The sequence below is a fragment of the Pyrus communis genome, chromosome 14 (assembly GCF_963583255.1).
Source record: "Pyrus communis chromosome 14, drPyrComm1.1, whole genome shotgun sequence".
Classification (NCBI taxonomy): Eukaryota; Viridiplantae; Streptophyta; class Magnoliopsida; order Rosales; family Rosaceae; genus Pyrus; species Pyrus communis.
In genome coordinates this window covers 10,711,420-10,723,836 of record NC_084816.1, presented here as the reverse complement: position 1 = coordinate 10,723,836, position 12,417 = coordinate 10,711,420, and the positions used below count along the sequence as shown (strand labels likewise).

Sequence of the window (12,417 nt, the reverse complement as noted above, 5' to 3'; positions counted from 1 at the left end):
TGGGTATAAATGGATGTATAAGATCAAAAAGAACTTTGATGGTTCAATTGGGAGATATAAGGCACGGCTGGTGGTTCAACAGTGAGACTAGTCTTGGCATTTTGGATGGACTTTGAGACAATTGGATGTGAAAAATGCCTTTCTCCATGGTATATTGAAAGAAAAGGTCTATATGACACAGCCACCTGGGTTTGTTGATCCAAAGCATGCATATTATGTTTGCAGGTTACATAAATCACTATATGGTTTTAAACAGACACCACGGGCCTGGAATGAGAGGGTCACTACTTTTCTACCATCTCTGGGGTTCAAGTCTACATATGCAGATTCATCATTGTTTGTGAAAATTGTTGACAATTCTGTGGTGATCTTGCTTTTATATGTTGATGTCATAATCATAACAGGGAGTGCTACACAAGCCATCATTGACGTTATTCAATCCCTTGCTAAAAAGTTTGAAATTAAAGATTTAGGACCCCTTCATTACTTTCTGGGGATTCAAATTGTGCAGAATAAGGATGGATTGTTTCTTTCCCAAGATAAGTATGTTATTGATCTCTTAACTAAGTCTGACATGCTATTATCCAAACCTTGTGCTACTCTATGTTTGCCATACAATAGACTGCCCATAGATGATGGAAAGCCGTACAATAATCCTTCATTGTATAAGAGCTTAGTTGGTGCCCTGCAATACTTGACATTTACTAGACCGGACATCGCTTTTGCAGTGCATCAGGTCTGTCAATTTATGCAAAGACCAATGGAGTCACATTTGTGGCTGTCAAAAGGATTCTCCAGTATATTACTGCATATAGTGATGCAGATTGGGCTGGTGATCCTAATGATCGACGGTCAACTACTGGAATGGTGGTGTTCTTGGGTTCTAATCCTATCTCATGGATGTCCAAGAAACAAAACACAGTCTCTAGATCATCAACGGAGGCTAAATATCGGGCCCTATCTACTACAGCTGTTGAACTGGATTGGATCAAGTCTTTGTTGCATTTTCTACAGATTTTGATTCTTGAGAAACCCATCCTCTTTTGTGATAATCTGTCTGCAATAGCCTTGACCTGTAATCCTATTCAACACCAACGCACAAAACACATTGAGGTTGATGTTCATTTTGTTCGAGAAAGGGTCGCAACACAGCAACTACGGGTGCACTTTGTGTCTTCCACTGAGCAGTTTGCAGATATACTTACCAAAGGGCTTTCTGCACCTCTTTTCCAGACTCATTGTGCCAATCTCAGGCTCAATTTCTCGGTCCTGAGTTTGAGGGGGGATGTTAAGAGTATTAGGATCCTATGGCTGTGAATTAGACATGTGTCAAGAGATTAAAGAAGTTAGTTAAAGTTTGTTATTGTGTAGCTTAGAGTGTAAGCTATCAATACAAACTATATAAACCTTGTAACCATCATTTGTAACTAACAAGAAAGATAATACATTTTCTGATATTCTCTTCTCTCTCTAAACTCTCGATCTTCTTCTTCTTCTTCTCTCTCTTTCTGCATAACTATCTTCATCAATATTTTTCAATGGTTTACATCTATTGCATATTTTCTTTGCCGTGGGATGCTTGGAAAGCAAAGGAAGTGTAGTCAAACCGAACAGCCCACCAACATTTTTTCCCTTTTTTATTTTTTATTTTTCTAAAAATGAGGCAAGTAGTGGAAAGCTACGGTTATCCATCCCTTCCGAATCCGGAGAGGCTATAGGAAATTTCATCATGCCAGTGGCCATAGTCAAGCAAACTCACTAGCTCGAAACATCGAACCTAAAACCTCCCACATTTTTTTTATTAGGAAACCGTTGTTCATGCCCTTACCACTGACCACTTACTGTGGTTCACCAACATTTGAATTATGAGACAATCAATGACATAAGGAAATGAAAGCAATCGGGCAAGCACATTGTCACTTTTAATTGTACGCTCTTTTCTTTTAACTAGATTTTATACTTTGATTTTAAGTCCTCGACATATAATAATATACAAGGCAAGCACATGGTTAATTTTACAACAAATAATGTAAAACTAATGGAATTGATCATCTAATTAACAAAATGTACGTCCGACATATCTAACCTCTAACGGAACTTGGTTACGGAGAAGCTGTACCAGAATCCGGTGATGGCCAAAAGCACGTATCGATAAGGTTAGTAGGAAAACTAAACAGTCCGTTAAACCCTTTTCTCGTTTAGTGAAAGATAACTTAAGAAACTGTATAAATCCCACTCTACATTATTAATACGTTTTGTTGTACGTGTATATATATTTGGAATACCTGTGTAACTTAATCTATATCTTCTAGGAGTGGGCTTGGAAAATCGAAAACCGAAAAAAATGACGGAACACTGTACTGAAACTAGGAAAGACCAAATCAATTGAAAACCAAATCGAAATTAGAAAACCAAACCAAAAACTATTGGTTCAGTTTTGATTTTGATGGTTCAAAACTGAATTGAACCAAATATATATAAATTAATATTTTTTTTATTTATTTATATTGGGTATTTTTTTCCTTCCTCAATTTCAAATCAATCATTGGTTTAAAAGACCAAATATATTGAAGGCCCCATACCCTGAAAACCGAAGCCTATTTTCAATCGAAACTGGCTGCTACTCTGCGATGTTTGATATTATTGAACTACAAGGCTGTTTGGTGCTAATAACACATCAAGCCAACACCGGCATGACATGATCATTGAAACAAAAAAAAAAAAAACAAAAAAAAAATAAAAATAAAGAGAAATTTAGACTAAAAACAGTTCGAAGAAAAAGAAATCAAAAGGAAACTGCAGATTTTCAATATGGTTGAGATCGTTTGAAGTGTGACCAAGCCATGGGACTGTGTATAAAGCTTTGTTACGCTAGTATGTGATCAAAGGTGGATTTCATGTAGTTCTTGCCGCTCTGTTGAAGCTGGATATACTCCTTATAATTCATTCCAATGTATTTCGGTGCTTGGCCTTCTTTTTCCAATAACTCCGGTGCCAGTGCGATAAGTGTATCAACACATGGTCCACGTGGTATGGCAATAGATATCCTCGTCGCTTTGTTGTTCACCGTTGCCCGATGCATCACACTCTTGTATTTGCCATTAGTAAGAATTTGCATTTGGTCAGCGAGGTTGACAAAGAAACCGTTGGCAGGGCCATTGACGGTGAGCCACTTGCCGTTATGTTCAACTTGGAGGCCATTCATCTCATTCTGGATGAGGAGGGTGACAAGGCCATGATCAGTGTGATGTGGTATACCAATTGCATGTTCTGGCTGAGGGCAAGGCAGATAGTAGTTGGCGGCCAGCATTTGTAGGCCGCGATCCATGTTCATCGCATCATGTATGTAGTTGGGCTCCAGTCCCAAACTTTCGGAGATTGCGCGTGTTATCTCCAATGCTACTTCTCTTGTTCTCTTGCTGAACTCCATTGAAACCTCACTGAAGCAAGCCGGTTTGTAGAGGGAGTAGAACTCGGGATGTACTCTCACCTTGAAGAAGTCCCTCCAGAGAGGGACTTTGTCTAATGCAAGATTGTAGCTGGTTCCGTACTTGAACATCTACAGAAAATCATTTCCGGATTTGAACTCCTCCTTCTCTTCGTCTGGGAGGCTGAAAAATCCATGGCACACGTCAATCATCCCCTTCATTAGACTCTCTGGGACTCCGTGGTTAATTGCCTGCAATGAATACATCGTGATCATGATTAATTAGCTTGCTTTTTCTTTTCTTTTTTTCAGTAATGCTACACTTACTACATTTTTCATACCACATTTGTTCCACCTCTTTAATAGAGGCGCATGTGAGTCTCATCTTTTTTAGAGAGATGATACAAATGTGGTATTGAAAATGTGACAAAAGTATCATTTTTGTTGTTTTCTTTATCAAATTGCTACAAGTAAATCTAAAACACTGGGCAACCGTCACTCAAATATTTCTCCCAAAAAATAATGGAAGTAGTTAGTACGTTGTTAAACTACTTACAATGAAGAAGCCCCATTCTTGGCAAATTTTGACGAGGTCGTGGATTATTTTGGACCGTTGATCAGGAGATCCCGAGGTGAGAAGAGACATATCAACTATGGGGATTGCTAATTTGGGATCGTTTGGATCTGCTTCATCATTGGGGTTTATGTTGAAGGCATAAGCAGAAGGAACAGAGATGAGAGCGGGTGATTCCGCAACCAATTTGATGCTCTTTACATCCATGGTTTGAGTAGCTAATAGGGATTTTACCACCTGCAAAAGTAGGGATAAAAATAATTTAAATACTTGCAAGAGTACAAGGTAATTGTAGTATAGATGGCTCTAGCAAGGTCGTTCTCCACAGGGATTGAATGAATAATCTATGTTAAATCAAATCTTAATTAATTATTTAAAACAAAGTTTGAGAAAAAGTTGATTTATGATTTAAAATAATAAAAACGAATTAATAGAAAATAATAAAATAAAGTGATAAAATAAAATAAACTAAAAGAAAATAAGTTTTGAAAATTAAATCGTAAAAGCCTAGGGTTCCGTCGTTACCTTAACAATCATATGTAGTTCTTCCTCGTACTTATGAATTACACATGCATATTTTGAAGGTTAGGTTTTTCTAAAGTATGCCTACTTGGACCCCCAACATAGAGTGTATATCAAACATGCAACCCGTCTGTGGTATTTAGATCAAATCTAAACATGCATGGCTCACTAAGCTTTGTGAAACCTTTTGAAAAACCATACAACCCTCAAGACGTGATATTCATCCTAAGTGAACTTGCAAATATTCATCACAAGAAGCCTTCGTCAATTTTAGGAACCGACTTCCGACCAAAATTGCATCAAATTACTTTTCTAAAGATCCTAATGGTAGCTAAGCATTAAAACAATTAGATAGTTTAAACCGGTGATTAATAATTCGAACCTGCATGCATAATATCATAAGCAAATTGAAAAGAAACTACATATTCTTGCTAAGGCTCGTGGCCTCACCCTAGCAAACGGAATTTAGTTACTAGCAATCATACAATGAAATATTATTAAAGACAAGAATAGAAAACATCTTGAAAATACACTTGAATCCAAAAGCTCTCTAAAGTGTGCGTGCGTTTTCTCCCTCTGCCTTATTTATTATACTACTAGGAAATAAAATCCTACTTGGAAAAGGTCTTAGAATAATACTAGGAAACTAAATAAATTAAAATAAATTAGGAAATATAATCCTAAATTGACTAGATAAATTCGCCCAAAATCTGCACAGCCTCAAAACAGCCATGTTTCTAGATCTTTAGGGCTCCAAAACAGGCTCAAAAAGGCTAGAATTAAAGCTTAAGATGTCCCAAACATAATTGCAGAAGGTCTCGAACCCAAAAGACATCATCTTGAACGCCAAAAAGCCCAAAGAAGCCCAAAACGTCAGTTTGACAGCACTACACGCTGCTTCTTTATTTCATCACCATAAATAAACCGCTTGGTATAAAATTATGAAACTTTGACACAATTAGGACAACAGACTCATTAACATCCTCCAATTGGAATTACTCTAAAATTCATCCGTTTGATCATGTTTTGCTCCAGAGTAAGTCGAATGTCCTACATGAAGAATACATAACAAAGTATCAAAATTCTACCAAAATAACTAATAAATTATAACTACGATTAGGGTAAAATATATGGTATAAAATCGACTCATCAGTAGCAACTGGAGCCATATCTTCAAATTTCAAGGACTCAGAGAATATTATGTATATCAGAAGAGGATGAGTAAAAAGAATTATAAGTAAGTCGATCGAGATGAAACTTTTGTGATGATAAATGAAGGAAATCTTTTTATAGAGCTAGCTAGACACTGAGAAGCTGGGACGTATGTCATCAACTTTCTCGTGTTCATAATCCGTATTATAAATCAACGTGTATGTTGTCCAGCCCACCTTTTATGAAAGTTATGTATGGCTATATTCTGTGGTGAGAAGCAAGGGACGAGGATCTTCTCCGGATTTTTTTTGTGAGGATCCTCCTATTTTATCCATTCATCGTAAATTATCGAATAAGATTTAATTCTTCGAATCATTACAAAAAGGATCTGGATGAGGTCCAAATCCAGAAGTAAGCTTTCAGAATCACTAATTAATTTGATGTCGGTGGCCAACCATCTCATACTCATCAAGAGAAAAAAAAAATAGGGAGTTTTAACGAAAAGCTCACGGTATTGATCACTTTAACGAAAAACCACATTTTTACACTAAAAAGTCAATCCTAGTACTATTCACTTTATCCTTTATTTTGTCCTTATCATTAAAACTCAAAGTTTTCAAACTTTTTTCATTAGTTTTCCTCAAAAAAAAAAATTACATTGAAATGACCAGTCTACAAGAATTAAGTAGTGTTTTTGTTTTTGTTTTTGTTTTTTTGTTTTTTTTTTGTTTTGTTTTTTTTTTTTTTTTTTTTTTTTTTTTTTTTTTTTTTGAGAAATTAGCTATCTAATTATTCTACAATATATTTAAGTTAAGAATTATATAATAGGTCTATAAGAGTAATCCAATCAGTTTGATAATCAAAGACCAGTTCTTCCTTTTCAACAATGTTTCTTTACTTTAAAAAAAAAGAGAAAATTGGTGTCAAGTCACGATTATGTGTCTCTTTTGGGGAACGGGAAGACTCACAGATTCATTTCAGCCTCCTTTTGGCCAAAAGTCTGACTTCCACACCAACATCAGGTTTCGAATATGAGACCTACAATTTTTAGTTTTAAAGAAGCATCGTAATCCGCCCTTTACCATTGGGTTTCGAACCCACGATTCCAAAAGTCCTTGCAAGTCTTGAGAGCACCACCCATATTTTATTCAAGTCAGAATATCAACCATATTTTATGCAAAAATGCTATTCTCATCATCTGGTTGTATCATCACTTGTACTATCTCTCTAATAGAGATGTGACTCATATGTGTTAACAGACCTACCTCTATTAGATATGATATAAGTGATGGTCCAATAAGATGGTCAATGTAGCATTACCCGTATGGTCTTTCTTCCATGACATCATGGCTTTTAACTTAAAATATAGCCATAAATCAACGTGTATGTTGTCCAGTCCACCTTTTATGAAAATTATGTATGGCTTTATTTTGCGCTTTCAAGACTTGCGAGGACTTATGGAATCGTGGGATTCCTGCGGGTACACGATGAGGACAGGAGATTAAGCAAGAAAACGGAAAGAGATCTTCTTCGGATTTTTTCCTCCTAATTCAGCAAATCAGGAAATCATGTACTATTAAAATTTGATCAAACGGCTACAAACAGAAAATCACTTTAAAAATTATAATAACTTCAACTGTTGAATCAATTTTTAATAGCACAAATTCCTTAATTTGATGAATTAGGAGGAAGATATCTGAAGATGACTTATTTCTCAAAAAAAGCATAATCAAAACTTATCAACCCACCAACATTGGAATATTTTTTGTTTTATTTTTACTCGAAAACCAACATTGGAATATATATGAGACTGTTTAAACTAACAAAGCAAATTTGGCAAGCACATGGTTACGTCCTCCAACACTATAAAACAAAGCAAAACTGGCAAGCAAATGGTTACATCCTTCAACGCTACAAATATAAGGTAGTGCTATCTACACACTCATTTGTACTTTTTATACTTTCTTTTCAATTTTCGATCGTTAAATTGAATGAGTTAAAGAAAATTAATGACAAAAAATTACTAAAGGTGTGTAGAAAGTAAAAAAGAGTGTATGGATAAAGCACTTCCTAAATATAATAACATATAAAAATTCACACACCCATTTTACCTCCTACAAACCCTTGTTAATTTTTTACAGTTGATCTTCTTCAGTTCATTTGATCTGACGGTACGAAATTGAGAGGGGTGTGTGAGAAGTAAAAATAGGCGCGTGGATGTCGATGCAAATTTTCATCGTCTTCAGCCTCTATGAAAATGCACCTGCAAATCAAATTCTCTGAGTGAATAAAGTGTTTAGGGCTTTTTTAGTGTAGCAAAAGCCTCTGAAATTTGGAAAAATATGGGGTGTTTATAGGGATAGGGCTGGCCGTAGTGTTAGGGTTTTACCCTACACGTGGCGGCATCCTAATGGTCAAGATTTATGAAGAAATATTCTCAAGATATTAAATAGGAATCATATCTTGAGCTAATGGAGTAATTATCCCTAATTGATTTAAATTGGAATTACTTACTTGATTGGAGTCAATCTTCAAATGGGAATGTATTAAAGACAGGACTTGAGTAATTAATCCTTATCTTTAATGTGTTGACTTTTCCTTGCCAAGGGCAAGTGAGATGTGGGCAACTGTATTCAACTGCTGAGACCTTTAGAGGTGTGAGCTGCACGTTGGAGCATCTAAGAAGCCTGCCCATATATTGAGAGCAATCTTGTCTTTCTTGAGCAAAAGTCCACATGTCGTCTCTAGAATTTTTGGGATTATTTTAGGCTCCACAATAGATAGCACTCTCCAAAAAAAATATCTTTCTAGAAATTTGTACCCAAAAAATATTTCTTTCCAAAAATTATAAGAGAAGTGCTAAAGAGACTCCAAAAAGTGGGACTCTCTATAGACTTTCTGCCACCTCCAGTGTTCTAAAAATCGACATAGGTGCTTGACAGCGGCCAACTGTCGAGAATTCACCAAAATTGTTCAACAAGTCGGCTAGACTACCAGGCAGTGCCTAGACAGCCTCCTGGAAGGGCTAGGCGGCCTCAGCAACCCCTGGACGATTCTGTAACTCAAGAAAAAAATATCATTGCAAAGGTAGTCATCATGTTGCTACGCCTTTTCCCTTCTCTACATGCGTAGAAGAGGAGTTGGCATAAAACATTTGACAAGAGAGGAAGAGAGAGAGGGAGCTCTATAAAATCTGCAATTGCAGAGAAGAAAAAGTGCGATAGTGCAGAGTTTATGTTGGCTAGGGTTAGAGTTAGACATTTTAAAGTTGATAGTTCTTTTAAAATTAGGCAATAAATTTTTATTTATTTATTTAATGTGAAAACAAGGCTCAATCCTTTTTTAATGAAAAGTAAGGCCCAACAATGATTAAAACATATTAAGCTAAGAAAAAATGTTACAAAACCAAAAGAAATATTTCTCAACTTTTGCACATAAGTCATATTTTATTATTATTATTATTATTATTATTATTATTATTATTATTATTATAATATATGGATATATTATATACATATATGTAATAAATTTTTTAAAATAATCTATATGTTATTTTATTTTGTAATATATGTATCTCAATACAATTATGTATATTTTTAAGTGTATATAAGCACTTATTTATACAATTTATACAATGTTTAATAATGTTGGCATGAGAAGAAACGTTAAACTGTGAGGTGGCAGTGAGTCCATGAAAAGTCTCACTTTGAGAGAGTCTCCTTAGCATTTCTCAATCCATGAGAGACTTTGAGAGAGTCTCCTTAGCATTTCTCAATCCATGAAAAGTCTCACTTTGAGAGAGTCTCCTTAGCATTTCTCAATTTGAGAAATGCTAAGGAGGGTCTCTCAAAAGGTGGATTCTCTAGGGACTATTTGCCACCTTATATTTTGGGCACAATGTTTTATAATGTTGGCACAAGAATAAATGTTAAATTATGAGGTGGCAGTGAGTCCATGGATAGTCGCACTCTGAGAGGGTCCCATTAACATTTGGAAAAATTACACTTAAAGTATACTTTCAATATTTAATTATATATTGAGACAACACTTTTTAAACAATTCAAGAAATGACATCTTTTAAACCCGCGTAAGATGACATCATGTTCGGTTTTTCCGTTAGAAACAGAGTTACGTATTTTGTTAAATAGTGATCGGCAATGATTCGAATCATTTAAATTATATTTTCGTTTCTCTGCTGTTTTTCTTTCTCTCTGAGGTTTATCCGTTCTGATTTATCCTTCGTCATCTCCCTCAATTATTTCTCGCCATAATTTCTCTTTGAATCATTCAAGTTTTGTTCGAAGGTAAGTGTTTCTCTCAAGTTTATCTCTCTGAATTTTATGTGTTCCGATTTAGATTTTCGAAGTTATTGTGTGTTTTTGAATTGATTTCGGTTTAGATTTTGAAAGAGTCTCTGATTTTTCAGTTTTTTATTGGTCGCATTGAGTTTTTTTGTTTTTTGCAGTCACGGTATTTTAGTTTTGAAGATTTTGATTTGATTTTTATTATTTGATCAAGTTTTTGGCGAAGGTGATTTTTCGTTGTGTTGCTTTTGTTTTTCATTGAAGTTCCTTTGGTTTTTTGTAGTATAGTTATCATATATATTTGTTAGAATTGGAATGTATTATGAGTTAGTTTAGTATTTGGCACAGTGTTCTAAAAATTGGCCTAGGCGGCGCCTAGGTGTAGGGGCGGAGGTGTGCCGATGCGATTAGGTCCAAATTGTTAAGAAATATCGAGGAGATGTTAGGCGCTCTTAGGCGGCCTGGGCGGTCTAGGCAGCTGTCTAGGAGAAGTGAAATGGTTTCCTGGGAAGAAATTTCAAATAGAAACCCAAAATCGCAAACTCGAATTTAAACTTGAAATTAACATGCAGAGCATGGGTTAAGCTACCTGAGTTTCGAACGGGACTAATTCGAGCTCATGGGACCCCAAGTTCGATAGGTCCCTCGCTAGAGCTCCACGCCAGAAGCTCAATTTTCAAAGGTTGTAGCTCAATTCCATTAGAGCAACTATCACCGAGAACCCCTGCTTGGATTCTCCTACTTTCCATCATAGAATTTAACATGCAAAGGTACCATAGGGATCCCCAGGTTGGGCAGGTCTTGTATTTGGTGGTTTAGGGTCTTGATTTAATTTGAATTTGTGGTGATGGTGCCTGGAGCTCTCTTTTGCTATGGTGGTTTAGAAAGAAGGCAAAGAGTTCAAAAGGAGAGAAGAGAGAGAGAGAGAGAGAGAGAGAGAGAGAGAGCGAGCTGTAATCTAAGAGGAAAAGATGGTTTGGAGAGAAGGCAGAGAGTTTGAAAAGAGAGAGAGACAGAGAGAGAGAGAAGAGAGAACCGGTTTTCAAAAAAAAAATGATGGTGATGTGTGAGTGATGATAAGAATTGGTGGTTGAGTGTGTAGGTTTAGAGAAAGAGAGGGAGAGAGCGATGTGAGGGAGAGGAAAGTGCACGGGAACGTGGGGTCTGTGCGTCAAAAAAAGAGAGAGAAAAGATGTGAGAGAAAGTCATGAGAGAGATGGGACCGGTTGATATGAAATGGGGGAAGGATGCATGCTCTGACCGGTTTTGGTGCTCCAAAGTTGAAAGTGTCACCAACCCAGATAAAATCATAAATAAAATACCCATGCTCTGTCTAGTCTTGGCTCCAAAGTTCAAAGTAGGACACCAATAAAATCATAAATAAAAGAGAGGATTTCGGGGATGATACCAATGGGCGTGGTTTCGTTAAGGGATAACTAGCATGGCTTCCTAGTAGTTTTATTATTAACCACCCAACCCACTATGTCAGATTTTTACTTTTATTTTTAAAAAATTAGATATAATCCTTTGAAATGTCTTAAGTTATATGGCATATATGCTTAATGTGTTTTTGAAATTTTAGACTTGTTGGATACTCTTTTTGTATTTTATCATTCTTTTGTTATCTTATCCAAGAATTTCATACAAGTGTAATTTTTTATATGTTAACATGCATTTATTTACAAGATATACATGAAATTAACCTAAATCCGCCTAGATCCCACTTAGCCGCCTAGGCGCTAGGCGCTAGCTTGCCGCCCGACTAGCTCCTACCATTTTTTAGAACCTTAATTTGGCGAAGGTTATTAATATTTATGCAGCATCAGTTCATAGAATCGTACATAATCAGTTGGTATAAGTTTTTTTTTTCTTTGTTGGGGGGGGGGAACATTTAATAATTTCCAATGTAATACTTTTGTAGCATCAGTTTTATATAAATAAATATATTAATATTTATGCAGCATTAGTTCATAGAATCATCCAGAATCAGTTGAAATAAGTTTTTTTAGGGGGGGTTGGGGGGAACCCCCCCCCCCTTTTAATAAGCATTTAATAATTTTCAACATAATACTTGTGCAGCATCAATTTTATATAATCAACGTAATATTTGTGCAATATCAGTTTTATATAAATATTTATTTAAAGGACAATGGATTAGAAACAAGTTAATAGATTATAATCATTTTTGGCGTTTTTGTGTTGCATCTGTGTTACAAATATTTGTGCAGCATTAGTTTTTATTGATTATTATATTTACATTTTAAAATGCATATATATATATATATATATATCCAATTATTTCTATGCAGCATTAGTTTAACTTTATTTATTTATTTTTTTTATTTTGATGTAGATCATGTCTGTTGTTAAAGTGTTGAAGTGTGTTTATGAAAATCGTGCAGTAGTTGTGTCACTTTAACCGCATACTAGTTATGAGG

At 35.5% G+C, this 12,417-nt stretch overlaps 1 pseudogene; it reads right to left on the bottom strand.

The window, feature by feature from the left end:
- Positions 1-2,810: 2,810 nt before the first annotated feature.
- Positions 2,811-4,538, bottom strand: LOC137714360 (2-oxoglutarate-dependent dioxygenase 19-like; annotated as a pseudogene).
- Positions 4,539-12,417: the final 7,879 nt, after the last annotated feature.